Below are 25,608 nucleotides of genomic sequence, written 5' to 3' on the forward strand. Positions count from 1 at the left end.
ATGTAACCTAATGGAAAATAAAAGAGAAGGGGGTTAGATATTATTCCCTTTTAACCAATGAACCCACGCTGATATGTCAGTTAGTCTGAATTATCTTAAATACCTACATGCACAAATAGATAAACTCAGGTTTAACTGTGAAGTCAGGTCTATCTGTTCATTTTTCAAGCTTCCAGTTCTAGTTTGTCTATGTAGCTGTTGGCCCTCTCTGAGGTCTTTTTCCTCTAGGTTGGTCTAACAGCCTTGTAATCTATCTGAAAGGAATTTAGCTGGGATGTCCAAAGGGGTCACTGAGTTGCCCTCCCTGCTCCTCTCCAAGGAGCTGTGGTGTCTGTAGCCAGTTTGGTTGGATAGGAGAAGAAAGGAAAGCTGAATATGTCACTGTTGAAGGGAAAACATCTGCCATGGGAAGGTGTCCCCACTAAATGAGTGGAAACCATGGTAAAGAGCCCTGGTGAGCAACTGAAATCCATGTGCAGATGTTCAGCACTCTGTTTCTTGTGTGTAAAAGTAATGACAGAGGATCACTTAAGGGAATGTAATCTCCTTGTATGATAACATCTCTCTTGTCCAGTTTTTCAAGGAAAATGTTGCCTTGACAACCTAATCCACTTGGCAGGGTTCTGCTGTCTTTTAACAGAGACCGATCTTGAAGTTCTGAGGTAGGGAGTGAAATGTTTCATGGTGGCATCAGGTGCAGCACATGCCCCTGAAAGCCCTTCAGGACTGCCGAGAGAAGGATGAGAGAGAAAAGGGATGGGAGCGAGAGGGAACAAAGCTGTGGGATGTCTCTCACAGGAGACAGGTGATGTATTCAGGACCACAGCTCCAGCACGATGCTGGTTTCAACTCCCCTGGCTCAAAAAACTCAAGGGTGCGATCTCACGTTCTGCTGCTATCAACATGGTGCAGGTGGTGAACGTCGTGCTGCCGTGTGTGGCTGTTTTCTATTGCTTCTAACCCGGCAGGGTGAAGGCATGCTAAGTACAGGCATCTTCATCTGGCTCCCATTTCAAGTTTTGCTTGTTTCCCATGTGTCTTAAACCCTTATTGCATCCTTTTGCTTGCATTTCAAGAGTCTTCAAAGAATAAATTCTGACATTTAATTATTTCTAAAACTTCCATATCAGAGCAGTGCAGCCTTTGTAGAAAAACCTGTATTGTAGTGAGGAAATAAACAGTGACTTACAAGCTGTCCAGAGAGGAGGGAGTATGTGGCATTTATTTGCCTGTAATACACTATCTGCCTAATTACCTCATATCCTAGGACATCCTTAATGTTTTACAAGAGAAGCACAAAGAAATTAAGGTACAAAGCATACTCCTACAGCTTATGTTTTCTTGCTAATAAACACCTAATCTTCTCTTTGAGTTGATTTATGCAGCTGTGAATACTTCGTATGAAGTGTCTATTCAAGTTTCCCTTTAATTTAAGACACGATAAATACAGCTTTGTTTGTAAAGTTAAGAGAATGGCATACAAAGTTTGGCAAATGGGGCTATAAAAACTACAAAAGGCATGGAGAAAATCCTGTCTTCAGCGAAAAGACCCATAGTTCACAGGAAATTACTGCAGATCTTGGTTCCTGTCTTCACTTCAAACATTGATCATTGAAGTGTCCAAGCCTTCAGAAAAATCTAAAATAATTTAAAGGCTATAGCTGATGGAGAAGCCACTGCATCTTTGGGTAAGTTGTTCCAATAATTAATTATTCCTGTTAAAAATATGCATCTCAACTTATATTGCAAACCTCAGCTATCAGCCACTGGATATTGTTACAGCATTTTCTCCTAAATTAAAAAAGGTCTTGAAAAAAATGATTTATCTTAAGTGAATTCTTCAAGATGATCGAAGATGTACATCATGTTCAGCTGATGATTAGAAGTCTACAAAAAAAAAAAAGAAATATTAATCGCAAATACTGTGTTTGAATTTTAGTTTGGTCAGAGTTTTCTGAAAACTACACAGGGCTGTATTGTCCATGCAGTGACTACTGGATGTGTGTTCATGACATTATACACTCTAAGCCTCAGCAACAGAGTCCTCTAAAGAGCCTGTATTTTAGATTAAGTAAATTCAGGATTAATTTCAGCCCTACCCTTTGCAACTCTGTGCATTCAGCAGAGGTTACTTGTCACTGGAGGATGCAAGATCGGCTTTCAGTTGCTTTCGCCAATGACCCCAGTTGCTTTGATACACAGCAAAACAATTAAGTCACCAATATTTTACAATGGTTACAACAATCTTGGAGAAACGCTGCAGTTCCTTTCTGTAATGGGAATTCCCTGCAGCACCTCTGTCCCGCAGAACAGCGATAGCAAATTCCAACTGTGCAAAAACAGCTGTTGTTCCCATTACAAGCCGTCAGATTCACAGTCCAAAGGTGGAAGATAAACCAACATGGATGTAAAAATGTCATATTGCAGCCCATTCCTTGGTTTATTTAATTCTCTTTTTCTTTTGTGAGGTTAGCAGTCAGAATGAAATTGCTTTTTATAGCTGCAGTTAATCACATTTATTACCGTAATCGCTGAAGACCAACACGACCCCACAAGCCAGCAGGGTTTTGCTGTGACTGACACTATGTATACAGAGAAGACACGTTCATTAAAGGTCAGCTGTATTTCACGACAGCATTTACAGTCTAAGCCAAGAGCCAGATGTGGCTGTGAGTCAGGGCTCCTCTGGCAGCTGGATCTGCCTCTGTCTCCATCCAGACTCTCACCATCCAGACTCTCAACCTGCTGCCATGACCAACAGCATGAGATACTTCAGTAGAACCTCTGCTGTTGGCATGGAGAAGTATTTTTTGTTTCTTTCCTCACATACGAAGACTTCCAGTTTGGTGACTGGAACCCAGATCAGCAGCTATCACCATCTTCAATCTGCAGTTTTAGCTTTGCAAGTAGATTTACTAAAAATATGATTGCTCTGGCTGTGGTCACTAAGGGATATCTATATCTATATTCTCCCATATCAGTTTGCCTATTGAGCTTGAGTACACCTGCTCATCTTCCCCATGGGTAAGAACTAAAATCAGTTCTTTTTTCATTTCCTGCAAAACCAATTGCTGTTGGTTGGAAGTTATGGCCACTCTGCTTTGGAAGATGTAACTGTACATCAAGTGCACAGCTTAGCTGACTTGATGCTCATCAGTTTTGTAGTGATAATAATGAATTTGTGGGATCTCATGGGAGCCATAAATCCCTCCCAGTAGAGACCTGGTAGATATTTATGCAACCAGCCTTGTTGATAGTATCTTCCATCTGTATCTAGTTTGACATTTTCTCAGATAATTCTGTGAGAGTAAATTTATCCTGTTTGGGATTCAAATTGGACTGTGCCACTTCCGTACTCCCAGAAAAATCCGTACTGCTTAACTGATGCTCTCAGAATTGAAATCCATGTCCAGCAAAGAATAATCTTTGCCTAGTTTTCAGATCCTTTTTGGAGTGCTAGCATGCTCTCAATATGTCACTTTTGGTCATGCTTAGTACCCAAACCCAGAAAGACTCCAGAAAGCATCTGCATGCAGACTGCTCATTTGTACTTGTGTCAAGCTGGAACGGATGCTAATCTGAGAGTGAACCTGCTATGTAGTGTCTATAAATCGTATATCCTGGAGCAGGCTGCCCCAGTGAGGTCTGATGGACCTCAGTTCCAGTCCTGTTTTACTTTACAAACTGCTTATTCAACTGCTGTTCCAACTGGAGAAAAAAAATAACCTTTTTGGTTTTTTATTGTATTTCTGTTTTAGTGTGTTGTTACAGTGTTCAATGTCAGCTTCACCTTTGCTGTATTTCTTGTAGATGCTGCGGTGAATTGATCAGCCTGTCACATTCTGCTCTTACAGGACAAGGGCTCCTCTGCTCAGCCCCTCAGTCGTGAGCACCACAGGGTATAATGGGGTTTGGTTTCTGGGTTAGCCTGCTCTTACGCTTTGTACAAATCTTAGCAAATATTTCTCCACTTGTACTGTTGAACAGACTTCCCATGCCTTGTGCTTCCAAGAAATCCAGCCAGAACCATCACTCTGTGCTATAGGGACATGACTGTTGAGGCTCTGACGTGGAATCCCTTTTGAACAGCCTGTGTTATTGTGGCTTTGTCTCACCAAGCCAACGAGCTTTGTGTTTAGTGGATACTGTGACTTATTCACATCTCCAAGTGCCTGCTCACAAGTCTGCTGCTATTAGCTGTCCTAGATACCAAACATGCTGCACTGGCATATGGTAGCAAGCCTTCCATGCTGTACCCCATGTGCTCTGATTCTTGACCTGCTGTTGACCCATTATTGCACATCAGCAACCACAGCATTAAATACAGCTTCCTGCAAGAAATCCTGGGAGATTTCTGTGAGAGATGTTGCTGTTGCCTCAAGAAACTCTCTTTTGTTTCGCTTTTAATACGGTAATTAGGAAAAAAAAAAAAAAAAAGATGGAATTAGTAATAATAAGCATCATGGTCACGCGCTTTAAAGTTAGGAGATGGTTCGAGATTCCTTGGGAAACTGCAGCAACTAACTTGTGCCATTGTGTCCTGCTGTGACCCTGCCCTGCTGGCATAAGCTTTCACTCCCCCTTGTCCACCTGTCTCTCCCTCCCAGATTTTCAGCCATGCCCCACTGATGGTTATTCCCCATTCCCACTAACCCTCATGGTTATTCCCCATTCCCACTAACCCTCCCTCACAAATTGTCTTATCAGATCCAAGCCTTCTTCTCCAGTCTGGGTCCTTTTTTTCATATTTTTTGTCCAGCTAGACACATTTCTGCCCTCCATACCTTTTCCTTATTGACTCCAGGTTTTCTTCAATTCCTCAGCTAATCCCAGCTGTCCCTGCTTTCTCCTGATCCCCAAGCATCTTCTCTTCCTACCACCTCCAAGTTGTCCTCTTGCTCTAGACTTTGTTTTCTTCTTCATTTCGTGCCCTTGCCTTTGCTTTCATTAAATCCCAGTTAGAGAAGCACATCGGAGCAAGCACTACAAGACGAACCTTTCTAAGCAGGAGGAAACATGGTCTCTTGCTCTAAGAAGACAATATGTGTGCAATCTGATGAACTTCAAGAGATATTAGAAGTTCAAGATTGCTCGCTGGGGCCAAGAAATTAGATAATCATACCCTGTCTTTACCAAACAAAGGCAAACTTTAATATTTTTTGCAAAGATCTACAGTTTAACTGAGTGGATTTCCATAGAAAAGCAAAACACTACAGAGTAATTATTGTGCATAATCATACTTAACAACTTCCAAGTCGTTGCTTGATGGCCTGAGGTTGCTACAACTTTGCAGATTACTGGGAATATTGAAAAATGCCTTCAGTACCCTCCCCTCACTACCCTCCCATTTTACTCTCATAAATAACGTTAACTTTTGTTTGAATTTAGAGGGTGAGGGGAATAATTGGCCTCAAGCAGACATCCAGAATGGAAATTTCAGCCTGTATTATTAAATCTGAGAAAATCATTAGCAAGCTGGAAAGAGTTTTCCAGCTCAGGAGGGGCACACTCCCTTAATAATGTATATCTCCATGGTGGTCCAAGGCAAAAATTATTCCTAACCTTCAGCTATCCATTTATACCAAATGGTTGCTCTTACTTCTTCATTCACAAAATACAGCAGCAGACTTTTACATATGTTTTACAGGTTAGCACAAATACAAGTGTATTGAAAGAGCAGTGATTTATTTTCTCCTTCTGGACTTTTCATACCGATAGTCATATGGTGCCAAATGCAAAGGGAATCCGTTTGTGTCAGCTATACTCCTTTCTTCCTGAATAAAATCAAGGCGCATTGCACCTTTTCTTCATCTTTCCAGCACTAGGTTTAAGTCTGCTTGAATTACACCGCTTATCTTCATGTTCTTCTTAGCCTCTTTTCGAACACGTGCATTTCTTCCAGAATTGCCCTGATGATTTAGGACCAGATACTTTTTCCTCCTTCCATACAGATGTAAGGGATGATTGCTTTAAAGCCTTTTTAAAATAAAAATAAATAAGTTGTATATATATATATATGTATCCACACACAATGTTGTATTTGAAATTAGCATAAAAACAAGCTCTAGGACTCACACATGAACGCCATGCCTGAAAGAAGTTCTGATTTGCAGGTAGGAAGAGATGCTTTAATGCATCTTTGAACAAAGATGCAGAGTAAATAGAGGAAGCACCTATGTAAGAGAGAAAAACACCAATCAACCAACCAGACAAAACCCCACCAGCTTAAAATAATTAGTCTGCAGTCCTGCCAGTATGTTTTTCACATTGTTAATCCAAGTGAACATGGAAAATACTTACTTCTGGATCTAGTGCTGAATAATCAGATCAGTCTTCATAAAGCAAACACTGGAGCAGGCAGTAGAAACGCATGCAAGATTGATATGTTTGGAAGCTGTGTGACGATAGTCTGAAAGGCTTGGCTATAATATGAAGGAACCAAGATCAAAAGCATGGCTATGGAGCATTTTTCAGTGTTAGCAGACCGTGTCTCTGTTAGACTACAGCGCACTCTCAGAACCGTCTGGTTATTTCCCTGTGAACCTGCATTGATTTTCTTGCAGATTGCATTAGTTCCAGTCACAAAAGAAATTGTGTCTGTTCTACAGCTAATGCAAACCTACAGCTGGCATTTTCCTGAAGGCTGCTTTTTCATGTCAAATGCAAGAAGTCAAACACATCTGTGAGCATGCAGGGCCTTATAGAAAGAACTTCCACATTAAAGATACCAAAGAGGTGGAACCAGTTAGCACAGAGAGTATTAGTAAGTCTAAGGTGTACTATATTAACTATTGTCTTCTCAAATGTATTCATATCTAGAAACTTCAGAAAAGCCATTCTTAAAGTCTAATTCAATCTGTAGGTGAGACTAATTACCAAGTGTAATTAATTCTTTTTTTTTAACCCGAACATCTGTGGATCCTTCTGTTATCCATCAACAAGGTTCTGTGACCAGTAGCCTGGGATGAAGCAGCCTCATCCAGCTGAGACAGAGCATCTCTTTGCAAAGCTGTTTAAATGACTCTTTCAGCCCTGGGCTCCTTTGCCATCATTATATTTGGCTTCCACCAAGTCAAAGTGTTGCTAAGATATAGCTTTTCACAACCTATAGTTTTTCTTCCTCTTTTAAAATTTTTCTTCTGTTTCTTTCTCTCTCAGTTCTTGTCCTTTTCATTCCATTATTTTCCCAGACCTTGAATTGCTTCATTATTAAGGCTGAACAAATCTGTGATCACTCTATAAATAAGCAGGTGGCTCTGATCTCTCAGAACTGAAGATCATGCCTTCCCCTGCTCTCTTTGGTTGCTCTTTATGAGAAAAGGGGTTAATATGCTACTTCTACTGTTGCCATCACCTCTACACTTTGATGTTTTTTAGTATCCTGCTGAAGCAGATTTTCTTTTCTTGGGTAACTCCTCACCCCTCTTCACACAGGAGTCTATGTTACCGCGAGGGGCTGAGCTCAGCCTGCCAGTCTGTCAGGGCAGTATGTGGAAATCCTTTCCTGGGGAAGTCTGACCAGGGCTGGGGGCTATACAAAGACACTCAAGGCACAGTCTCCTCCTAAAAGAGCTAGAATTCTTAAAGGCAAGACAAACGCTGAAAGAAAAGAAGGACTTTCCCATTATCCAAACAGGAGGAGCTGTGGCTAACCCTAAATTGCTTGTATAATGTCACAATACAGCTGAGATTTATGTTTTTATCATCTGCTTTGTAGTCCTGCTTTCCCTCTCAGAGGTAAAGGTGGAGAGTAAATGTTGACACCTGACTGTCGAATGGCCCCATCATCTCCTTTTATATCCAACTCATCCCGAGGGTGAACTGCTGAGTCTCATTCCTTCCATCGACTCTGCGAAGGGGTCGAGTGGCTGGCTCAGGGTTGGGTTACAACATCCATGTTTTAACGCTCTAAAATTAGCTGAGAAAATTCCTCACCTAGAAGTCTCTGCCAGCTGTGAGGAGGGGGTTTTAGGCTCACTGCAACATCCTGAAGGTCTGATCAGGACTGAAGGCTGAGAGATACAGAAGGATATTTAATCAACTGATGTTGAGCAAGTGATGCTAATTCCAGGCAGAGCAGAATAATTCCTTGTCCGGCAAATATAAGCTTAAAATTTCTGACTGTCTCTCATGGGAGCGAGAAAAGAGACAATCATGATTCAACTCTAGGCTAAACAAGGAAATTCAAATCTAAGTCTGACATAAGATCCATAAATCAACTGGCAATGCCAAAGTGTTATGGCAAATAATATTTCATCTCCTGTACTGATCTGACAACTATGCAACTCCTTACAATGAAGAGAGTGTCACCCATAACTTAGATGTGTCTTGCTCTTTTTTGGTTTGAATCTAAACATTGCTGCAGCGCAGGGCTTGGGTTAAACTTGCAAAATTTGCAAGTTTAGAAGAGAAGGAAGAAATTGTTCCTAGCAGAAAAATACAACACAAGGAAAATGGCACACCACCTAATGAAGTAATTTAAATGCAAATGAGGAAAAAGGTATGCAAAAATTTCAGGGATTTTTTATTGAAGAATTAAAGTTTGTCGCTCATGTAAACATTGTGATGTGCTTTCAGGGTAAGCCTTTTTGATGCCAAATTTCAGACCAGAGGGGGCTGGTGGGGGCAGGATTTTTTTGGTTGTGTTTTTTTTTTTAAAGGCTGATATGTCAACTGCCTCAGAACAGGGGTTTTAGAGTGAGCTTGCTGACAGCCTTAAGGACAGCAGTGGGAATAGCAACTCAGTAATTGATTTGAGATGAAATATTAATATATTCCCCAGGGAAGAGGCAGCCCAATACCTTTCTCAGCCCACATCACAGATGTCATCATTAAAGCTGGCAATGCTCAATACACACTTTGGTGTGATTGGCATAAGACCCCCATCACTTTTTTGGTTGGATTTTACCAGATTTTATTTTTTCTCCTTTAATCCAGAGACCCTTCAGTATTGTGGCACGAACTGGAGAGTCCTGGCTGTGCTCCCACTGGGAAAAAAAAATGGCATCCTGTGAAAACAGATGAATTGTAGCAACTCCTCTTGTGGGGGATGCTCAGCAATTAGGAGATGGCATTAGGCTACAGATGGAATAAAAAATTAAAGGATCATTAAGATCATGGCTATACTTTACAGGAACGTACGCTGTGCCATGGCTCCAGAAGCGCATCGGGGACACATCTCAACAGGGGACTAGTAAAGGGATTTATTTGTACCACGTTACAGAGGTTCCCTACCCCAATTTAAAGACAATGTCATGAATTTTAAGTAGGCTGGGGAGGGGTGAAGGCTGTTGTGATCTTGAAAACAAACTAATAGACCTCTAATGCAATAGGAAATGGGATACACGTCACGCCCAGAATGACCGCTTGGATCACACTAAATTGATGATTTTTAATAATTGCTGTGCAGTGAGTCTCTGTTGGTAGCATGGATTTGTGGAAGGGGGAAGGGAGGCTCTGTTTTCTCTGAGGTATAGCTGGAGCCTCCATCGTAAGTCGGTGGAAGCTCAGTTACCTCTGAATTCGACAAAAGATGCTGGATGCTGGTGTTGCCCCTAACAACCGTTGCTAAGAGACTTCTGCTGGCATACAGAAGGATTGAAATCACTGCAGATTATGGCCCTATTTATCATAGTTGTATGAATAGTCTTGTTAAGGGAATGCATGACATATAAATTTAATGTGCACATGATAGAAATGTAACGCACACGTCGGGAGAGGAGACTGTGTTATAGCAGAGTATTTGCTGGCTTATAAATAGTCATCTCAGCCCGCACTTCCCTCTTACTGCTTTTGTGCTTTCTCATTAAAACTTTCAGGAGAGTCTATGAATTATAAAGCAGTGACTAACTGCTTAACAAATCGCCTTTTTATAGAAGAGTCTAGCAGCAGCAGCATCAGGATGAAAAATACTGACAGTGTCGGTGTAACATTATTATTAGGTAGCAGGGAATGACGTATCGTGTTGGCCCAATTCTGCTGCCAATTGCTGCAGGTTGGGAGAGGAGCGAGTCCCTCAGCATCACCATCTGATCTGGAGGATCCAACCTCCACCAGCCTGAATCTTAACTGGCCACAAAATGAATGGCTCCTTTTCATCATTAGATCACTTTATTAGGAAATTACTGTAGCTCTCCTGATATAATTCACTTCCTGGGGTGAAAAGGGTTTATGCCAATACTTGTTTTGTGTTTAATGGATTCATTATGCTTTTCATCATAAAATTCATCAATGTTAATTGAACGGATTAGCTAAATGTAATTAGAAGAGGGATATGTAAGGGGGAGGGAGTGTGTCTCTATGTCTGTACTTTCTCCTACAGCTCTTTGCTTCAACTACTGCCTCAGTGTTCATTTCCCTCTTCCTATTACCCTTTCCAATTTGTCTAATCAATATAATCTCTGTGTTCATGTCAGGGCTTGTATGGCTTGTTAAACTGCAGGTTAATTCAGGACCAAAGGAAACATTATTGACTTTTTAGGGACAGTCGTGTTTTTTAGCGCTGGTGATGAGGTGGGTTTTTCCAAAATGTTTTATATTGTAGCAGAGTTTCTTGGCTATAAAATTATGCCAACATGTCAGAAATGACCATGTAACCCAATTATTCCCTTCTTAGTTGTGCAATGGTTGTTAGCACACCTGATAATCACCTCCAGCACTTGGTGGGGGGTGTTCAGGGACAGAGTGCCAAGTACAGTTGCTGAGTGGTGTGGTTTTGGCCAGCTATAAGTAAATTAAGCAGTGATTAGGTTTCTGTAGCCACTTTTCCTGCAGATAAGATAATTGAAGCTGCAGTAGCTGCCTCAGGGAGAAATGTCATACCTACCTCACCATTTTCTCCACGCCAAGGATGCATTTATGTCACATCTTTATAGGTCAATAGACAGCTACAAGGGAATTTCAGCTGTGGGATGTTAAAGTAACGGAGCTTCCATCCTCACAGAACATCAATGCTTCTAAACAGGCTAAACCCGGTTGTTTCAGATCTCAATTACATTTACTTGAAGATAGGAGGGTAAATCTTAGATCAATTCTTGCAAGGCAGAGAACACAGAAGAGAAGACCCTTGGGCTAGGTTCAGTAATGAAATTAAGTGCTTTAAATGTAAGTGTTGTGACTGCCAGAGCGGAGAGACCTTTGCAATAGGAGGTTAAGATGCCTCCAAACTTAAAGTCTTTAAAGGTTAACTGTGCAGAGGCTTTATTACACTATCATACGTGGACTAAGCTTTGATGGAAGCCCTGTGTTGGGTCAGCATGTGTCACAGCAGGACACGGCAGCCAGGAGAGGCTGAAACAACATCGGTGTCCTCAGGAGACCCAGCATCCCTGTATCGGGTGAGGGAACCTGGGTCATGAGGCCATTTTAGGGGAATGCTGAGACCCTTTTGTCTGTTGGGTGGTCTGGGGAGCTGGCATGAGCCACAGGATCTAAAGGGGACAATGGGACCAGCCTGCATTTCTCTGATGCACACAAAATACTGCTTAAATAAAGAGGCTGTAACTGTCGCAGTAGAGTGATGAGATCCTGGCTCTGGTGGCTCTAGCTTGATGATATATCCTGTACTTCTTCCATCCCTCCAAGTGGACACAAAGGGACAACTGGAGAACATGAGGTAGAGTTTGTCTATAAGGCAGTGTTACCGTGCACCTGTATTTGGTTGCAAATATGCATTTATAAATGCTTCTGTTTTCCACCTTTACAATAGCTGTTGATGTGATTTTCTATAGAAAGTGTAAGAGTGATGCTTTGTGTAAGAGCAACTCTACTGTGGGCAATCAGGAGTGTTTTTACTGTCAGAGCCAAGCAATAATCTCATGGAAAAAGAGATCTGGTGCCATAATCTTCCTTCTAACTTCCAGCCAGTTCTGGTGAGAAACTGTTTGCAGCCACCCATGCTGCTTGGCCTCTGATTTTACTCATCTGGGAGATGGAGTAGACATCCATCCTCTGCAAAACAGAGGCTCAAACTCACCTTTGCAAATGAGAGCAGCACATGGTCAGGGCACAGGAAAGGGCATAGCAAGGTAATACATTTACCTGAGTTTTCTGGGGACCACACAGGTGTGCTGTGCAGTACTGGTTCCTATGTGTACAACATGTTTAGAGAGTGACAAATTCATCCCAAGTCTTCCTGTGCTGAGACGTGGCCATTCCCTCCCCAGCTGATCAGAAGGGATGAAATTGCTCCAGTGAGGAGAATGATGAAACTGATCTGGGGGATAAACACAGTGGAAGCATTAAATATTTTTCCGGGTCACCTTTCTCTGCTCCCTATAAACATGGGCTCTGTCTTGAAAGGGGGCTGCCTCTTCCTCACCAGGTGATAAATCCTAAAACCCCACAGGAACAAATGTTATCGTCCTACAACTTCATTTGTCATCCCAGGGACATCGTAGGGTTCTGCATGTATGTGTCTGTTTACAAACCCTCACTCCTCATCCCCATGTCTTCCCAGCAGGGTTGCCAGCATTCCCTTCACCCCTGCTCAGTCTCTGCTTTTGAAGGACTGAGAATGTGAAGATGCTTTTAACCATCCTGAAGAAGAGCCCCCAGAGGGAGCTGCTGCACACGCTTTCCCAGAGGGTTGCCCATTTTTCAGAGCCAGGAGCACACCCAGGTCCCCCCTTTACTGTTCCTCCAGAAGTAATGTGTGTCCTGCAGAAGTAATGTGCAGCATTGCTTTCTCAGGGCAGCAAAGCTCTGTTTTGCAAAGTCCTCTGCAGAGCCTGGCCTGGCTGCTGCGGTTGTGAGCGTGAACAGTGCAGGCGTGGGGACAACCTGCCTGTGGGGACAGAGGGACCCAGCTGGGACACCCAGGGAGACAACAAGGACCATCCCTTCCCAAAGGCAGGAGCAAGATTTGTTGTCGGTTTGGGGGTGCTGCCTTGGCTGTACAGCTTTTGAGGGACTCTGTTGCTCGCCTATGTGATGGGTGACTAACTACAAAAATTTAGGAGGGAATCACAGAATCAGACTGGTTGGGGTTGGAAGGGACCTCTGGAGATCATCTGGTCCAACTCACCTGCTAGAGCAGGTTCACCCAGAGCAGATCACACAGGAATGTGTCCAGGTGGGTTTTGAATTAATCTGGGATAAAAACAGGCAGGCTTCTGCCTGGCTCCTCACTGCACGGGTCCATAGAGAGCCTGTGGGAGTAGTTCTTGGGGTGTTTCCTATCATTGATAGGGTACCTACACTACAGAGGGTCAATGTGGGGAGCACTCTGGGTCACCCCAGGGTGTGGATTATGGCTGGCACATGTGCATGGGGATGTATGGCAATGAGGGAGATTTCTGACCAAGCTGGGGCAGGTTGATTCACCCCAAGCAGTTGTTTTATCAAGCGAAAAATCAGGAGAAGGTGATTTGCCTTCTTTAAAAACTGTGGTGAGGTTTTCTGTTGAGAAGAACCATGCAAGATGTCATTATTTATCTCCTGAATCTGTTTATGGGAACTTTTAATTTAACATTTCATTGCTGATGTTCAGTAATAGACTTTTTTCAGCCTGTCTTGCAAGATCTATTATTGGTGTTCACTGGACCAGATCGAAGAGAGAAATTGATGTCTTTTATCGCTTGATCTATACACGATTTGCTACTTGGGAAGATAAAATATTCCATGCTTATTGAGAATCTGCATTATTGAGAATTGTATCAATGCTTGTTTTATGCTTATTGACATTACATTTAGACTGACTATTTTACTGCTGTGTGGCGTTTGACCGAGCTTAACTTTGTTTCTAGGTCACAGCAATCTCTTGCCCTGATAAAAGCTAAAGGGGGGAATTCCTATTTTAAACACAAAATAATTACAATTTAATTTTTTTGAGATATGCACATTGATGTGTACAAGCCTTGATATCTGGCCAGTCCGCTGGGGAGTCATTTTGACTTTGAAGTGCAGAATTGTGTTCATATTTAATAACGAGTTCTTTTTAAACTGAAGCTTAATGGAGGTTTGTTGATAATTATTCTGCCTCATTGATAAAGATCCCAAACACATAAGAGTATCAAATGATTTCACAGCTGATTTATATGCACAAAGCATAATTAGGATCATGTAATTTCCTTTCCAGTTTGGTTCGCATTTGAATATAGAAAACTATCACTTAGAAAAACTTTTATACTTTATTATTTGATTGGCACTGAAGAATCAAATATGAATTGCAACAAAAAAAACATGTAAAAAATGCCACACACCATTACTGGGTACTGTTCAAATGCTGTTTTGAAGGTAGAATTATAAATTTCCTGACGGGTGCTTTTAATGTACGCCTTACTATATATCATCAGAGACCTTCACAAATGCCAGTTCTGCAAGCACCTAGATGAGAGAGGACGATGCTATTACCACCATTTTACAGATGAGGAGCTACAGTACAAGAGAGCTTAAGGTCAAAAGTGTCCACTTAATTTAGCAACATCACTGGAAACACCTAGAACTTGATTTTTCAAACCATTATACAATGTAATATATATTTGAAGCACTACTAAGATGGACTTCGGTGTTCAGTGTTGTGCCAAATAAAATTCCAGGATTTCCACTTGATTTCAGGCAGGAGAAAGAGGAAAGCACAGGCTGGGTGAGGGAGCCCAGTGAGAAGCGGGGAGCCAGTGGCAGAGGAAGGGCCAGAGTCCAGGTCTCCCCCAGTTTGGTTGTTCAACAAGACCTAATTGAGGACAGTTAACAGTGGCGAGAACGTGTGTTATGGCTGGGAAAACGGTGGATAGCTAGAATGGAGTGTTTTATAGAGACGGAATATGTTAACATATTTCCACATTTGGGGAAAAAATATATAAAATGATTGAAATAGCCATTTGTGAAATTTTCAGAGTATTTTCTTTTCCATTGTGAACTGATTTTTTTTACTAATAATTTTTTCTTCTAGTGAAGTTTATATCCAAGCTGATAATGAAACAATGATTGCTGCAGCTGGGGGAAAGAAGGAATGTTTGAATTACCAGATCATAGTTCTTTTTAGGAACTCATGTTAACATCTTGGCACGAGATGGAAAAAAAGTAATCTAAATTTTGAACTCATAACATACAGGAGAACTGGCCTTGTTCAGCTCTCTGTATAACTGCCTGCAATTGTGTTAATCCTAAACCACTCTTTACTCTCCATACTTCTCTGCTTTGCTCTTTGCACACTTCTCAGACCAAGTACGACTGTGGGCTTCACACTCTTAAGTTGCTCAGCTAAAATTCATCCTTAGCAATAGACCATCCTGTATCCTAAATGAAGGCAGAGTCCTCTGGGAAATAAAAAACTAAACCAAACCAACAAAAGCAAACCAACCAAACAAACAAAACAAAAAAAAAAAACCCAAACAAACAAAACCCCTACAATAATTGGACCATGTAATGAAAGGCTGTTTCATAATATGTAAGTACAAGGTGTGGGACTGAGCCTGCCTAATTTAAGCTCCCAATTTGTATCTATAACTTAAGTGCCTAGCAACCCAGTACTGGGAGGGAGGGCTGGAAATTCCTGTGTGATCAGCAGAGGAAGGCAGTAGGTGCCTTTGGACGTCTCCAGAGGGAGATACAGGCTGATGCAGGCAGGTGCCTGTTGTGGGCTGGCAGTGGAATGGCTCAGCCTCTATCTCTGTGTTAAATGTTTGATTTTCCTGTGGGTAGTTTTTTGGGGGGAGGGTTCCTGGCTGGAGCTCTGGTTTGGACATGGAGACATCGCTCCTGGGGATGCAGGCGTCCAGAGCTGGGCTGAGGCTGCTGATGATCCTGCACCTGGGTCAGTGCAACCCCCAGTATCAATCCAAGCTGGGGATGCAGGGATTGAGAGCAGCCCTGCCGACAAGGACTTGGGGGTGCTGGTGGATGGAGATCGGACATGAGCCGGCAACGTGCGCTTGCAGCCCAGAAGCCAATGGTGTCCTGGGCTGCATCACAAGGAGCGTGGGCAGCAGGTCAGGGAGGTGATTCTGCCCCTCTGCTCCGCTCTGGTGAGACCCCACCTGCAGTGCTGGTCCAGCTCTGGGGTCCTCAGCACAGGACACACATGGACCTGTTGGACAGGGGCCAGAGGAGCCACAGGAATGATCCGAGGCTGGAACAGCTCTGCTGGGAGGACAGGCTGAGGGAGTTGGGGTGTTCAGCCTGGAGAAGACTCCAGGGAGACCTTACTGAAGCCTTTCAGTACTTTAAAGGGGCCAGTAAGAAAGATGGGGACAGACTTTTTAGCAAGGCCTGCTGCGATAGGACAAGGGGTGATGGTTTTAACTAAAAGAGGGGAGATTCAGACTAGACCTGAAAAAGAAATGTTTTACAGTGAGCCAGGTAAAATCCTGGCCCAGGTTGCCCAGAGAGGTGGTGGATGCCCCATCCCTGGAGACATCCCAGGCCAGGCTGGACGGGGCTCTGAGCAACCTGATCTGGGTGAAGATGTCCCTGTTCATGGCAGGGGTGGCACTGGGTGAGCTTTGAAGGTCCCTTCCAACCCAAACCATTCTATGATTCTGTGATGTGGTTTATGTTGTCCCCATGTAACCACATCTCTCGTTTCCCAGTTTTTGGGCACAGAGAGTCAACCAACCTGCTGCAGCCGCTCAGCCTGGGAGAGGTTGTCCAAGCAGTTTACATAAGACATTATTAAAAGCCACAAGAAAGCAGGGTTTATGATAAGAAAACAGACAGGATCTACATTAAGCAGGATATACAAGGAGCTGTGCATTTGTTTATAAAATATGTTCTTACTCAGAGAAAAGGAAAGCTCTTGATGCACCTCTGTCTGTAATTCTTGTCCTAATGTGCACAGGTTAGACCATGTACAGAGAGACCTCAGCAATGACCCCTTTGCTGTTATTCCTAACTCAGTGACATTTGCCTCTTTCTTAGAGGTGGATGGAATTAATTTTTCAATCTTTTCCACCGTGGGCCCCTTCTGGCTATAGATGGGCTGTTGAATTGTTGTGGGTTTTGTTACGCAGCCTGTTTGACACCTCGGGTCAGATCTGAACTACCGACAGAGTGAAATTGAATTTTTCCTCCTGAACTTCCCCTTTCTTATTTTTCTGTAGGTTTTGATTGCGTTCATGTCATGCTTCTACCAAGTGTCGTACGGAGTCTTACACTGCATGTACGTTAGCTGTACTTCAACTCACAGACAGATGAACCATCATATGAGAAAGGGCTCATTTAAATTCTGTGCTATAATGAAGTGCCAGATCCATACACTCGAAATCACGAGTCATTTTCCTTCTCTAATACTATCAGCTCAAAAACTGTATTAGCAGAAAGGTTACATTTTGTTCTGTTTGTTTATTTGTTTTATTTTATTTATTTCATCTACATTTTGGAATTTCATATTTGAAGACTTATTCCTCAAGAAAAAAACATCGGGAACTTTAATCCCATGTCTCCCAGAGCTCAGTTTTTAAAAAACAGACAAGACACAAAGCTGAAAGGCCCAGATGATGTGTTGAAAACACAGGCAATTCCATACTGTTGTACATTTCACCACAGAAAATGCCTGATATATGCTGTATATAGTCCATGCTCTGTTATGCTACTCTGTTCCATAACAGACTGTATGGAGCTATTGCAGCTCTGTTGCGGAGAGGAGGGCTCTCAGCTCCATAATGAACTTTCATCTCTCACATATTGTAACCCAACCCTGTATTCACCAGCCCATCCTTTCCCTACATCTTCAGTTACTGAAACCAGCATTTTCTATCATGTTCATCAGTCAAGAGTACTTCAGTCTGTTGACACCAAGACCTGATTGTCTAAGATGAACTCCAAATCCTTCAGAAAGTCCTTGACAACTCCAAATGTTATATAAAGCAAAAAAGAGGGGCATTTGTGCATCACTTCTGTGATAAGTGGAGTAAAAAAGAGCAGAGAAGATGCAGTAGCAAATAGTTTAGCATTTACTACCACATGAATCAGGGGTCCTTGCCATGTTGTCTTATATTATTGCATTTGTGGTTTGACTTGAAAGACCTGGGATCCTCTTCTCTGTACAAGGGGAAAATTGCCTTGTAATCAGATCATTTCATAATGTCACCCTGTTATACAAATCATGAGTTTTATGGTAGAGTCAAAATGTTTGAAGCCTTTGGCCATGTTTTCCTAGCAAGCAATGTGTTCTAACAGCAGCAGGTCTATAAAACTGAAACAGTTGATGCTGAGGACCTCTCTTATACACTAGAGTCATTTCAAGGCATTTGACACACTCCAGCCACATCATGTGAACCATCTGGTCCATTAATTTTTGGAGCACATCAGGTGTGTCCATGCAATGTTTCTGCAGCATCTTTCAGCTGAGATTGACCTGAAAAGAATCCAGGTCATGTGCTCCAGAATCCAGGTCATGACTGCTTTGTGAGGTGAACCACACAGCAGTAAGTGAAGACAACCAGGAGATTCATTCCAAAAGAGCATTCCCCAGGTAAAATAAAGCAAGACTTTACTTACACTTCTGTTGGCAAGGTGCAGCTGTTGATCTGGGTAGAAAGGCCTGGCTCCATGTTTGTGCTTCCTGGCAGAGTTGCAAGAGCTGTGCTCCTTTCATTTGGAAATACCTGTGTTGCTGGTCCTCAGGCTGGTTAGAGAGGCTGCTGTTTCCTCCTCAGGATCTGTCATGAGTTGGGTGGTTCATGGTTTCACAGATGAGAGTTGCTAAAGCGGAGTGTCACTAATCAACAGGGATTGTCCTGTAAATGTCACTGAGAATGAAGTTACTCAGGTACTTAGAAAAAGCCCAGAATGGGCTAGAAATGGACAGGGAGTCAAACCAAAGGTAGGAGAAACCACCTTGGTCAGTTGTCCTAACTGAGAAAAGTCCATGAGCTCCATCCTCTCCTCTGGCTGTGACACTGTCCATGTGGCAGCAAAGGGACATAAAACAGGACAAAGTTTATCTGGACTGACAAAGACCAAGGTCACCGAGGGTGATTTGTTGGTACCACCATCAGGCTGCTGTGAAGCCTCGGCTGACATTGGTATGGAGCAGCATACTTTCTACATCCACTCCAGATGCTGGTGGAGGTCTTAGCACCACCATACAGTTTCCAATAGCCATTATGGTCCTTTAAGAGATATTTTGAGAGATTTCTTAGGCTACTTGCCTTCTTGAGTGAAATTTAGTTGCTAGAGGAAATAGGTTTGTTGTAATCTAGCTTGCAAATATATTGCTTCCTTTCATCATACTGTAACCATGAGTGGACCTTTCTCAGTGTCAGGATCTTAAACTTATGGGCGTTAAAGATTGTCAAAGACATAGGGTTTGCAAGGTAAACCCTACAAGATGCAGCAGCAGGACAAACTAATAGTCATATAAGATGGACCTTCAGAGTTTGGCAGCGATTTTCCAGAGGAAAAGAAGACTGGTTATTGCATGGCTGCTTTGCTAATTCAAAGGTGGAGGTACTCTCACAGATGTAATCTGAGTAATTTTAAGATTCTTCTGCCATTGTTTGGCCCTACCCCATACCTTCAGTTTCCTTAACAGATCACGTGAATGCCCCTAGATCATCTCAGTACGAACTCAGTCATGTTTAATAACCTTTTCACCTATAGCAGTCCTGAGTTAGCAAAGAGTTGTTTTTCATCACACATGGTGGCTTTCACTACAAGTGATCCATGCAGCCCCAAAGATCAGCAGGCATCAGTCATCTGCAAACCACTCACATATGGTATGAAAAATGCAGATTGTGACCTCTTGCTCCCTGAAGAACAGTCAATATTAAAAGCAATCCCACAATATTCAATGGTACAGGCAGAGGTCAGATCAGACTGGCCCTTGCTAATGCTCTGTGTCAGTATTTCTTTAGTGACCTCATCAGTCCCCTCAGAATTATCTTCCTTTAGAAGATGTCATGTCTGACTCCTTATGAATAAAACCTTCTTGACGAGATTTGATCTTGTGTGTTCTTGCATCTGGAGAGAAGCAACATCATGAAAGAGGCGGTCTGACCCTTTTAACTCAGGGGGGTTTATCTATGAAACTTAATGACACTTTAATTACTACCTGTCCTTTAAGAGAGAGAAAACGCAGCCATCCTGGGACTGTGGTTTTCCAAGCGGCATGTTAGGGAAGCACCAGGAGATATACATGTTCAAAAATGCTAAAAACGTGTCTGCAAACATCCAAGCTGAGATTCAAGAGCAGATGGTCTTCTATGAGAATGAGGAATCGGCAGCTGCGTCACCAACTCCACGAGTTCAGTCTTCGTTGTAGTGAGAGTAAGTGATTTTCACTGAGCTTATATTATTCATCACAGAGGGTGTATGTGTGTGCTTTTCAATAAAACATGATTACGTTTCCTTAGTTTTGGTTTTGCATACTTTAAAGCTGAATATCTTTCATCAGTTGGTTTGCCTTTCAGGCTTTAGCATTTTAACCAATCTAAATAAACATTCTCAGCCTTTCTTAAATATCTATGCAAAAATGCTCAAAAGTTCAATTTTCCGTAGATCTCATCTTTCCGCAGAGTTCCAAGCTACCATTTTAATTTTGCTATCACGTATTTCAAGCTGCCATTCTTCACATATAATTCCTGAGGGAAGAGGATAGTGAGTAGGAGATAAGTTTGGAGGGTGTTTGGTCTGTTTGTTTGCCACCTTCTATTTGTTTGGAGTTTAGATTTGTACAGTTATTTTCACTGTCTTCCTTGGAACAACAAGACATTTATGTCTATGGAAGTGAGCCTTGTATTCTCTCAGGGGATTCCAGAAAAAAAAAATCAAATGCTGTAAGATTTGCAGTACAATGATGGAAGCTGGCAGTTCTCAAATAATATGAAATTATTCTAGTTTAGTCTCGTTCTTTTCTATCTCCATTTCATCTACTGCCCTCCCTTAGAGTCAAGTATTATTGTGGTTTTTTCCTAGTGTTCCTCCGACACTTTTGCCCTCCACTTGACAAATGCAATCAAACTATAGAGCAGAGCAGAGCTGGTAAATTAAGGTACTTTAGACAATAGTTGATTTCAGAAAACAGCTAGAGTTTTGTATGATTTTCAGACAAAACCCGCTGAAGTTCATCCATGACTTTGCAGCCAGTATTGACAGATCATTAAAGAAAAGCTACAGTTGTGGGAAAGGAAGTGAATTGTTGTGCTCATATTTCTGTCATTGTATGATTTGGATTTCCCCTCCCAAGAAACAGTCTGGAGTTATTAATTACTGCAAATTCCCTATTCACAAGAGAGGTTCTTCATGGAAATGCACACCTTCACATCCTCTCCTGCAAAACATCCATTGTGAAGAAATAACTGCACAAACAGGTTGCTTCTTATTTCTTCCAGGCTGGCTTCTCTTGGGAACGACAGCTCCTGAGAAGCCACAAAGTGCAGCCCCCCTGCCCCAGTATGTCATCTCCCCAGATCCCAGCACAGTTCTGCCCCTCACCACCCTTAAGAACAGGACATTTCACAACCCCTCATGTTCAGATCAGCTCCCTCTCTATCAGCAGTCAACAATTTGTTTTTCTGAAACTTCCAAGGATGGCCTCTGAGGTCCATGGACCTTAGATGTGCTCAGCAGGGACTCAACGGGTTGCTGGGCCCTCCTTCAGACCCTGAAGGGTTGGCATTGCTCCTCAAGTCCTGCCTTGGAGGCAGACCTTACATCAGCAAGAGGTCCATGAGGAGATGCCATTCATGACGTTGAAAGTGACTTTGAGTTTTTTGTCCATATTACCTAAAGACACCCTACCATAAGGAAGTGGGACAACAGCCTTGAGCGAATTTTGAAGAATTCGGAGATGAAAAATCCCCACGTGGGCAACTTTAAGGGAAGGCAGATTAAGGCACCTGTAATGAGGTGCCGTGTCTATGTTCAGGGTGGAAACTGCTTGGTAAATAAATCAGTTGGTATCGGGCATTGTGAGCCACAGAGAGGTCCAACACAGACCCATCACATCATCTGTTTAAGCAGGCTTGTTCATGGGAAGTGCCTTGATGATTTTGGGGAATATTTTGTACGTTGCTTATGTTAAATGACCCCTGATAAACAACCAAAGCCTATTAACAGGCTTCTCTGAAAGCAATCAGGCTTAATTATCTCAAAATACTGGGCTTTGCCAGACTATAAAAACCTGTTATTTATTTTAAAAGTTTGGAAAACATCTGTAAGCTAAATGTATTTGAATACGTATTTGTATATTTACATGCCTATGTATGTGGTGATAATTCAATAAGAATGGACTTCTGCTACTCATTTCTGCTGTCAGCAAAATGCATATTCTTTCCTTGCATTTGGGGGCTTTTGAAGGAAGATTTGTTGTCACTCTCCCAAAACAAAATCCTCACCCACCTACTTGAGAAATCCTTTGATGTCCTTTTACTCTGTGTAAAGATATCGGGCTCTAGATTTCACCCTCCTCTGTTTGCCAACCCAGGCACTGATTCTTCCACCTAATAAAACTTTATAAGAGGGCAGAATCAAATGTCACATAAAATAACTGATCAGACCATAATGAATCACATATATTAACACACTAGTTTATATCGCTGTGAGCATCTTTTTTTTTCTTAGAAAGGGTGACAAAATGTAGCACACTTTTTGCTGGTGTTACCAAGGGTAATGAGTGGAATGATTTCCATTTTTTACATTTTTTAAAAAAAGCGACCAAAACACTTCCTTTTCCAGCTGCAGGATTTGCATATACAAAATGAAAATACGTATCTGACGGTTCACGCTGAGTGTGGCATTGCATACAGTCATTAATGATCAAAATCTTCCTAACTCAGGTGTTAAATTTTAATTAAGGCGCTGTGCTGATTAATACCAAATGACGCAAGGTGCGAATCACTGCATTTTGCTCATGAGAGACTGGTTGCTGTGCAGATCTCGTGGTGTCCGAGCACCCTCATTAAATGTAGCTCAGCTGTGCTGCATCACCCTCCAAAACCCAGTCCTGCAATTACCATTTCCAGTCTTACATATCAATTTGCCCTGTATTCAAAGCACTGTCCTCTGCCTTGCACAGGAGTAGCTGAACAGGTTGTTAAGCTTCATCTTTCTTTCTCTTTTTGTGTTGTTTTTGTGAATGAGAAACATTTTACTTGTTCCTAAAGGTGCACAAGGTAATGAAGAAACATCTACCATTGCCTTTTCCACCGTCTGGCCTTCTGATGGTGAATACTTTGCCCGAAATTACACATCTCTTGTGTCACTTGCATGTATTTTGTTAGCAACATCTATCCCAAGAAGCTGGTCAAGAGCCACATTGAAAGCTGCCACTTTGACCGGCTGCTGCTGTGGGTCAGCAGAGTTCACCATACTCCCTGCTCCTCTTATTTACTCATCTGCTTGAGCTGCTGTCTAACTGGATTAAGTGATCCGATCCATCACGTTTGCAATAATCTCCCTCAAGCAACTGATCGGGAAGGAGTAGATGGATGTGGTCCTGTGAGCCTCAGTTTTGCTTCAGCTCATGATGCAGCCACTTGCTCCATGGCTGTGGCCGAGCCATTCTGAGATAGTGGATGTCAAGCCTTGTTCCTTACTCTTCATTCACTTGCTCATCACCAAGGTGCCAACCATGAGGTCAAACTATATATACTTTTTAAAATATATAAACCACAATATACTAGAGAAGGTTAGTCATGCCTTATTCCAGACCAAGAATATCATTACTCTCCCCCAGCATAACAAAATCCTTCATGTTTACCCATTTTCTCTAAAATGCTTTTAACACATTCTTGGTTAAGCTACAAATAGATAAAACCATTTATTTTCAAATCCCAAAATAGACAATGTAGGTGAAAAGCTGGTAAGAACAGGTGAAAGAAGCAAAAGACGATGATGTTGCACTTAGATTATCCCTAGTGGCTTCTCTTCTGCTTCATTGTCCAGTCTTGGTGCTCTGTCATCTTGAGATTGCATTCATTGGACAGATCCCCAAACTAGTGCACCCCATTTGACTATATAGTCTGGATCCACCACCAGAGGTCATTCAGGCTTGACTCCCCTTTATCTAATTCAGGGCACAGGACATTCCCACCCTTCCCTTCATCCAGCCACCTGTTGCCATCACTTTTAGTTGTGCTCATGTCCCTTGATCACTGGCCTAAGCAGTTCAGCCCTGCCTATGAGGACAGGAGGTGATTTTTATGACCTAGTTTAGGACATGAGAAAATTAGACATCTAATTCTGGGCTATTAACCCTACTGTCTCGCTAGAGTCAATTAAAAATAGTAGATGCCTCCAACAGGTAGTACATTTCATCCTAAAATGGGCATCTGAGATCAGATGAGTGGCCTCTGGACATCTGTGGCTAAGGGAAGCATAGTGTGGAGTGACTAACTTAAAATTAGGCATGTGATTTTGACATGTCTGAGTGCAAATGAAATAAATCCTTCCCTTAATGACTATTTTTTACTCAGAGTAAGACTAACTCACACCTTCAGGCTGGACTTGGGAAAGCTGTCTTTGATACCTGAAGTCCTTCCAGTGTATATGAGGGGTTTTTTTTCTGAGCTAAATGATGACTGTTCCTTTTTTTGGATGAAGTAAAGGGAAGAGAAAGTTTGGGGACCTGGTCCTTTGCCCTGTATCAGAGTTTCTAACAAGAGGCATGATTCGTGACATTGCTTTGTCCTGGTGTGCTTGGTTAAAGAAGCAGGGGAGCAGCTCTTCGCACCACTGGCAGTGGTGAGTCATAGGGATAAGGGCCTGTGAGATTGATCAGAGTCCCATGAAAAAGGCAGGTCTCTCTCACAGATAAACCACAAGGTCCTTTGGTGTCATGAGGGGCTCTGTTCTGCCCCACTGCATCTGTAGAGCCAGATGTCTCAACGCCTCTCTGTTGGCAATGCAGATCAGCTTCACCATCGCTGAGAAAACAGTTTGCTGGGAGACTCTGGGCCATCACGAGAGGCCATGAACTTCCTCCCTGATAGGCAGCGATGACAACCTAGGTGAGGCAGCAGCTGCACCTGACTGCTGAGACTAAGCACACATGCCTGCTAGAGAATTAATCCCAGACAGTGAGTGCTCATTGCGTGGAGCTGGTTATTCACTGCGTGTAGCAGAACAGGTGGTCTGCTGTCAAACAGAAGGAAAAGTGCTTTACCCCGTGCAGGCTGGAATCCAAAAATTACATTTATTTTTTCTCTGGCCACTCTGGCAGAGCAAAGAGTTTTCTGAGCTCCCTTGTGGAATTCAAACTTGGGGAACATGGAGGCCTTTTGCACCTCTGATGCTTCATCCAGTGCAGAATACAACGAACGCTCAATGTTGTCCCAGGGTAGCAATGACAGCAGCAGAGGTGGAAGAGTGCTATGTTGCCTGTCCTGCCTTCTCCCTTCTCTGTACAGCAAGAATTGCACAGCATTCAAGTAAATAATTTTTCGTCAAATGGAAGAGGTAATGTAGGTGAAAATGTTATGATAGTGGGCTGGTAGGTTTGAAAAAAAAAAAAAAAAATAAATAAAGAGAAAAAAGAGAAAGAAAGAAAGAAAGAGAAAAAGAAAAAATACAAGAAAAAAGAGAAAGGAGAAGAAAAGAAGAGGAGAAGGAGAAGGAGAAGGAGAAAGAAGGAGAAGGAGAAGGAGAAGGAGAAGGAGAAGGAGAAGGAGAAGGAGAAGGAGAAGGAGAAGGAGAAGGAGAAGGAGAAGGAGAAGGAGAAGGAGAAGA

The 25,608-nt window shown here is 42.4% G+C and overlaps 1 protein-coding gene and 1 long non-coding RNA gene across 4 annotated transcripts in view; one reads left to right on the forward strand and one right to left on the reverse strand.

Moving 5' to 3' along the window:
- FRMD4A (FERM domain containing 4A) overlaps positions 1-25,608 on the forward strand; it is a 395,327-nt gene that overhangs the window by 47,452 nt on the left and 322,267 nt on the right. The window lies entirely within an intron of this gene.
- On the reverse strand, positions 1,090-21,858 carry LOC110364591 (uncharacterized). Of its 2 annotated transcripts, XR_010469649.1 has the most exons (5): positions 18,439-21,858; positions 12,040-12,214; positions 6,076-6,173; positions 5,713-5,976; positions 1,090-1,887 (listed from the first exon to the last, which is right to left on the reverse strand). It is a non-coding gene; the product is annotated as an uncharacterized LOC110364591 (long non-coding RNA). The 2 variants fall into 2 exon arrangements; XR_010469648.1 differs by having other exon boundaries at positions 1,090-5,976.

The sequence above is a fragment of the Columba livia genome, chromosome 1 (genome assembly GCF_036013475.1).
Source record: "Columba livia isolate bColLiv1 breed racing homer chromosome 1, bColLiv1.pat.W.v2, whole genome shotgun sequence".
Classification (NCBI taxonomy): Eukaryota; Metazoa; Chordata; class Aves; order Columbiformes; family Columbidae; genus Columba; species Columba livia.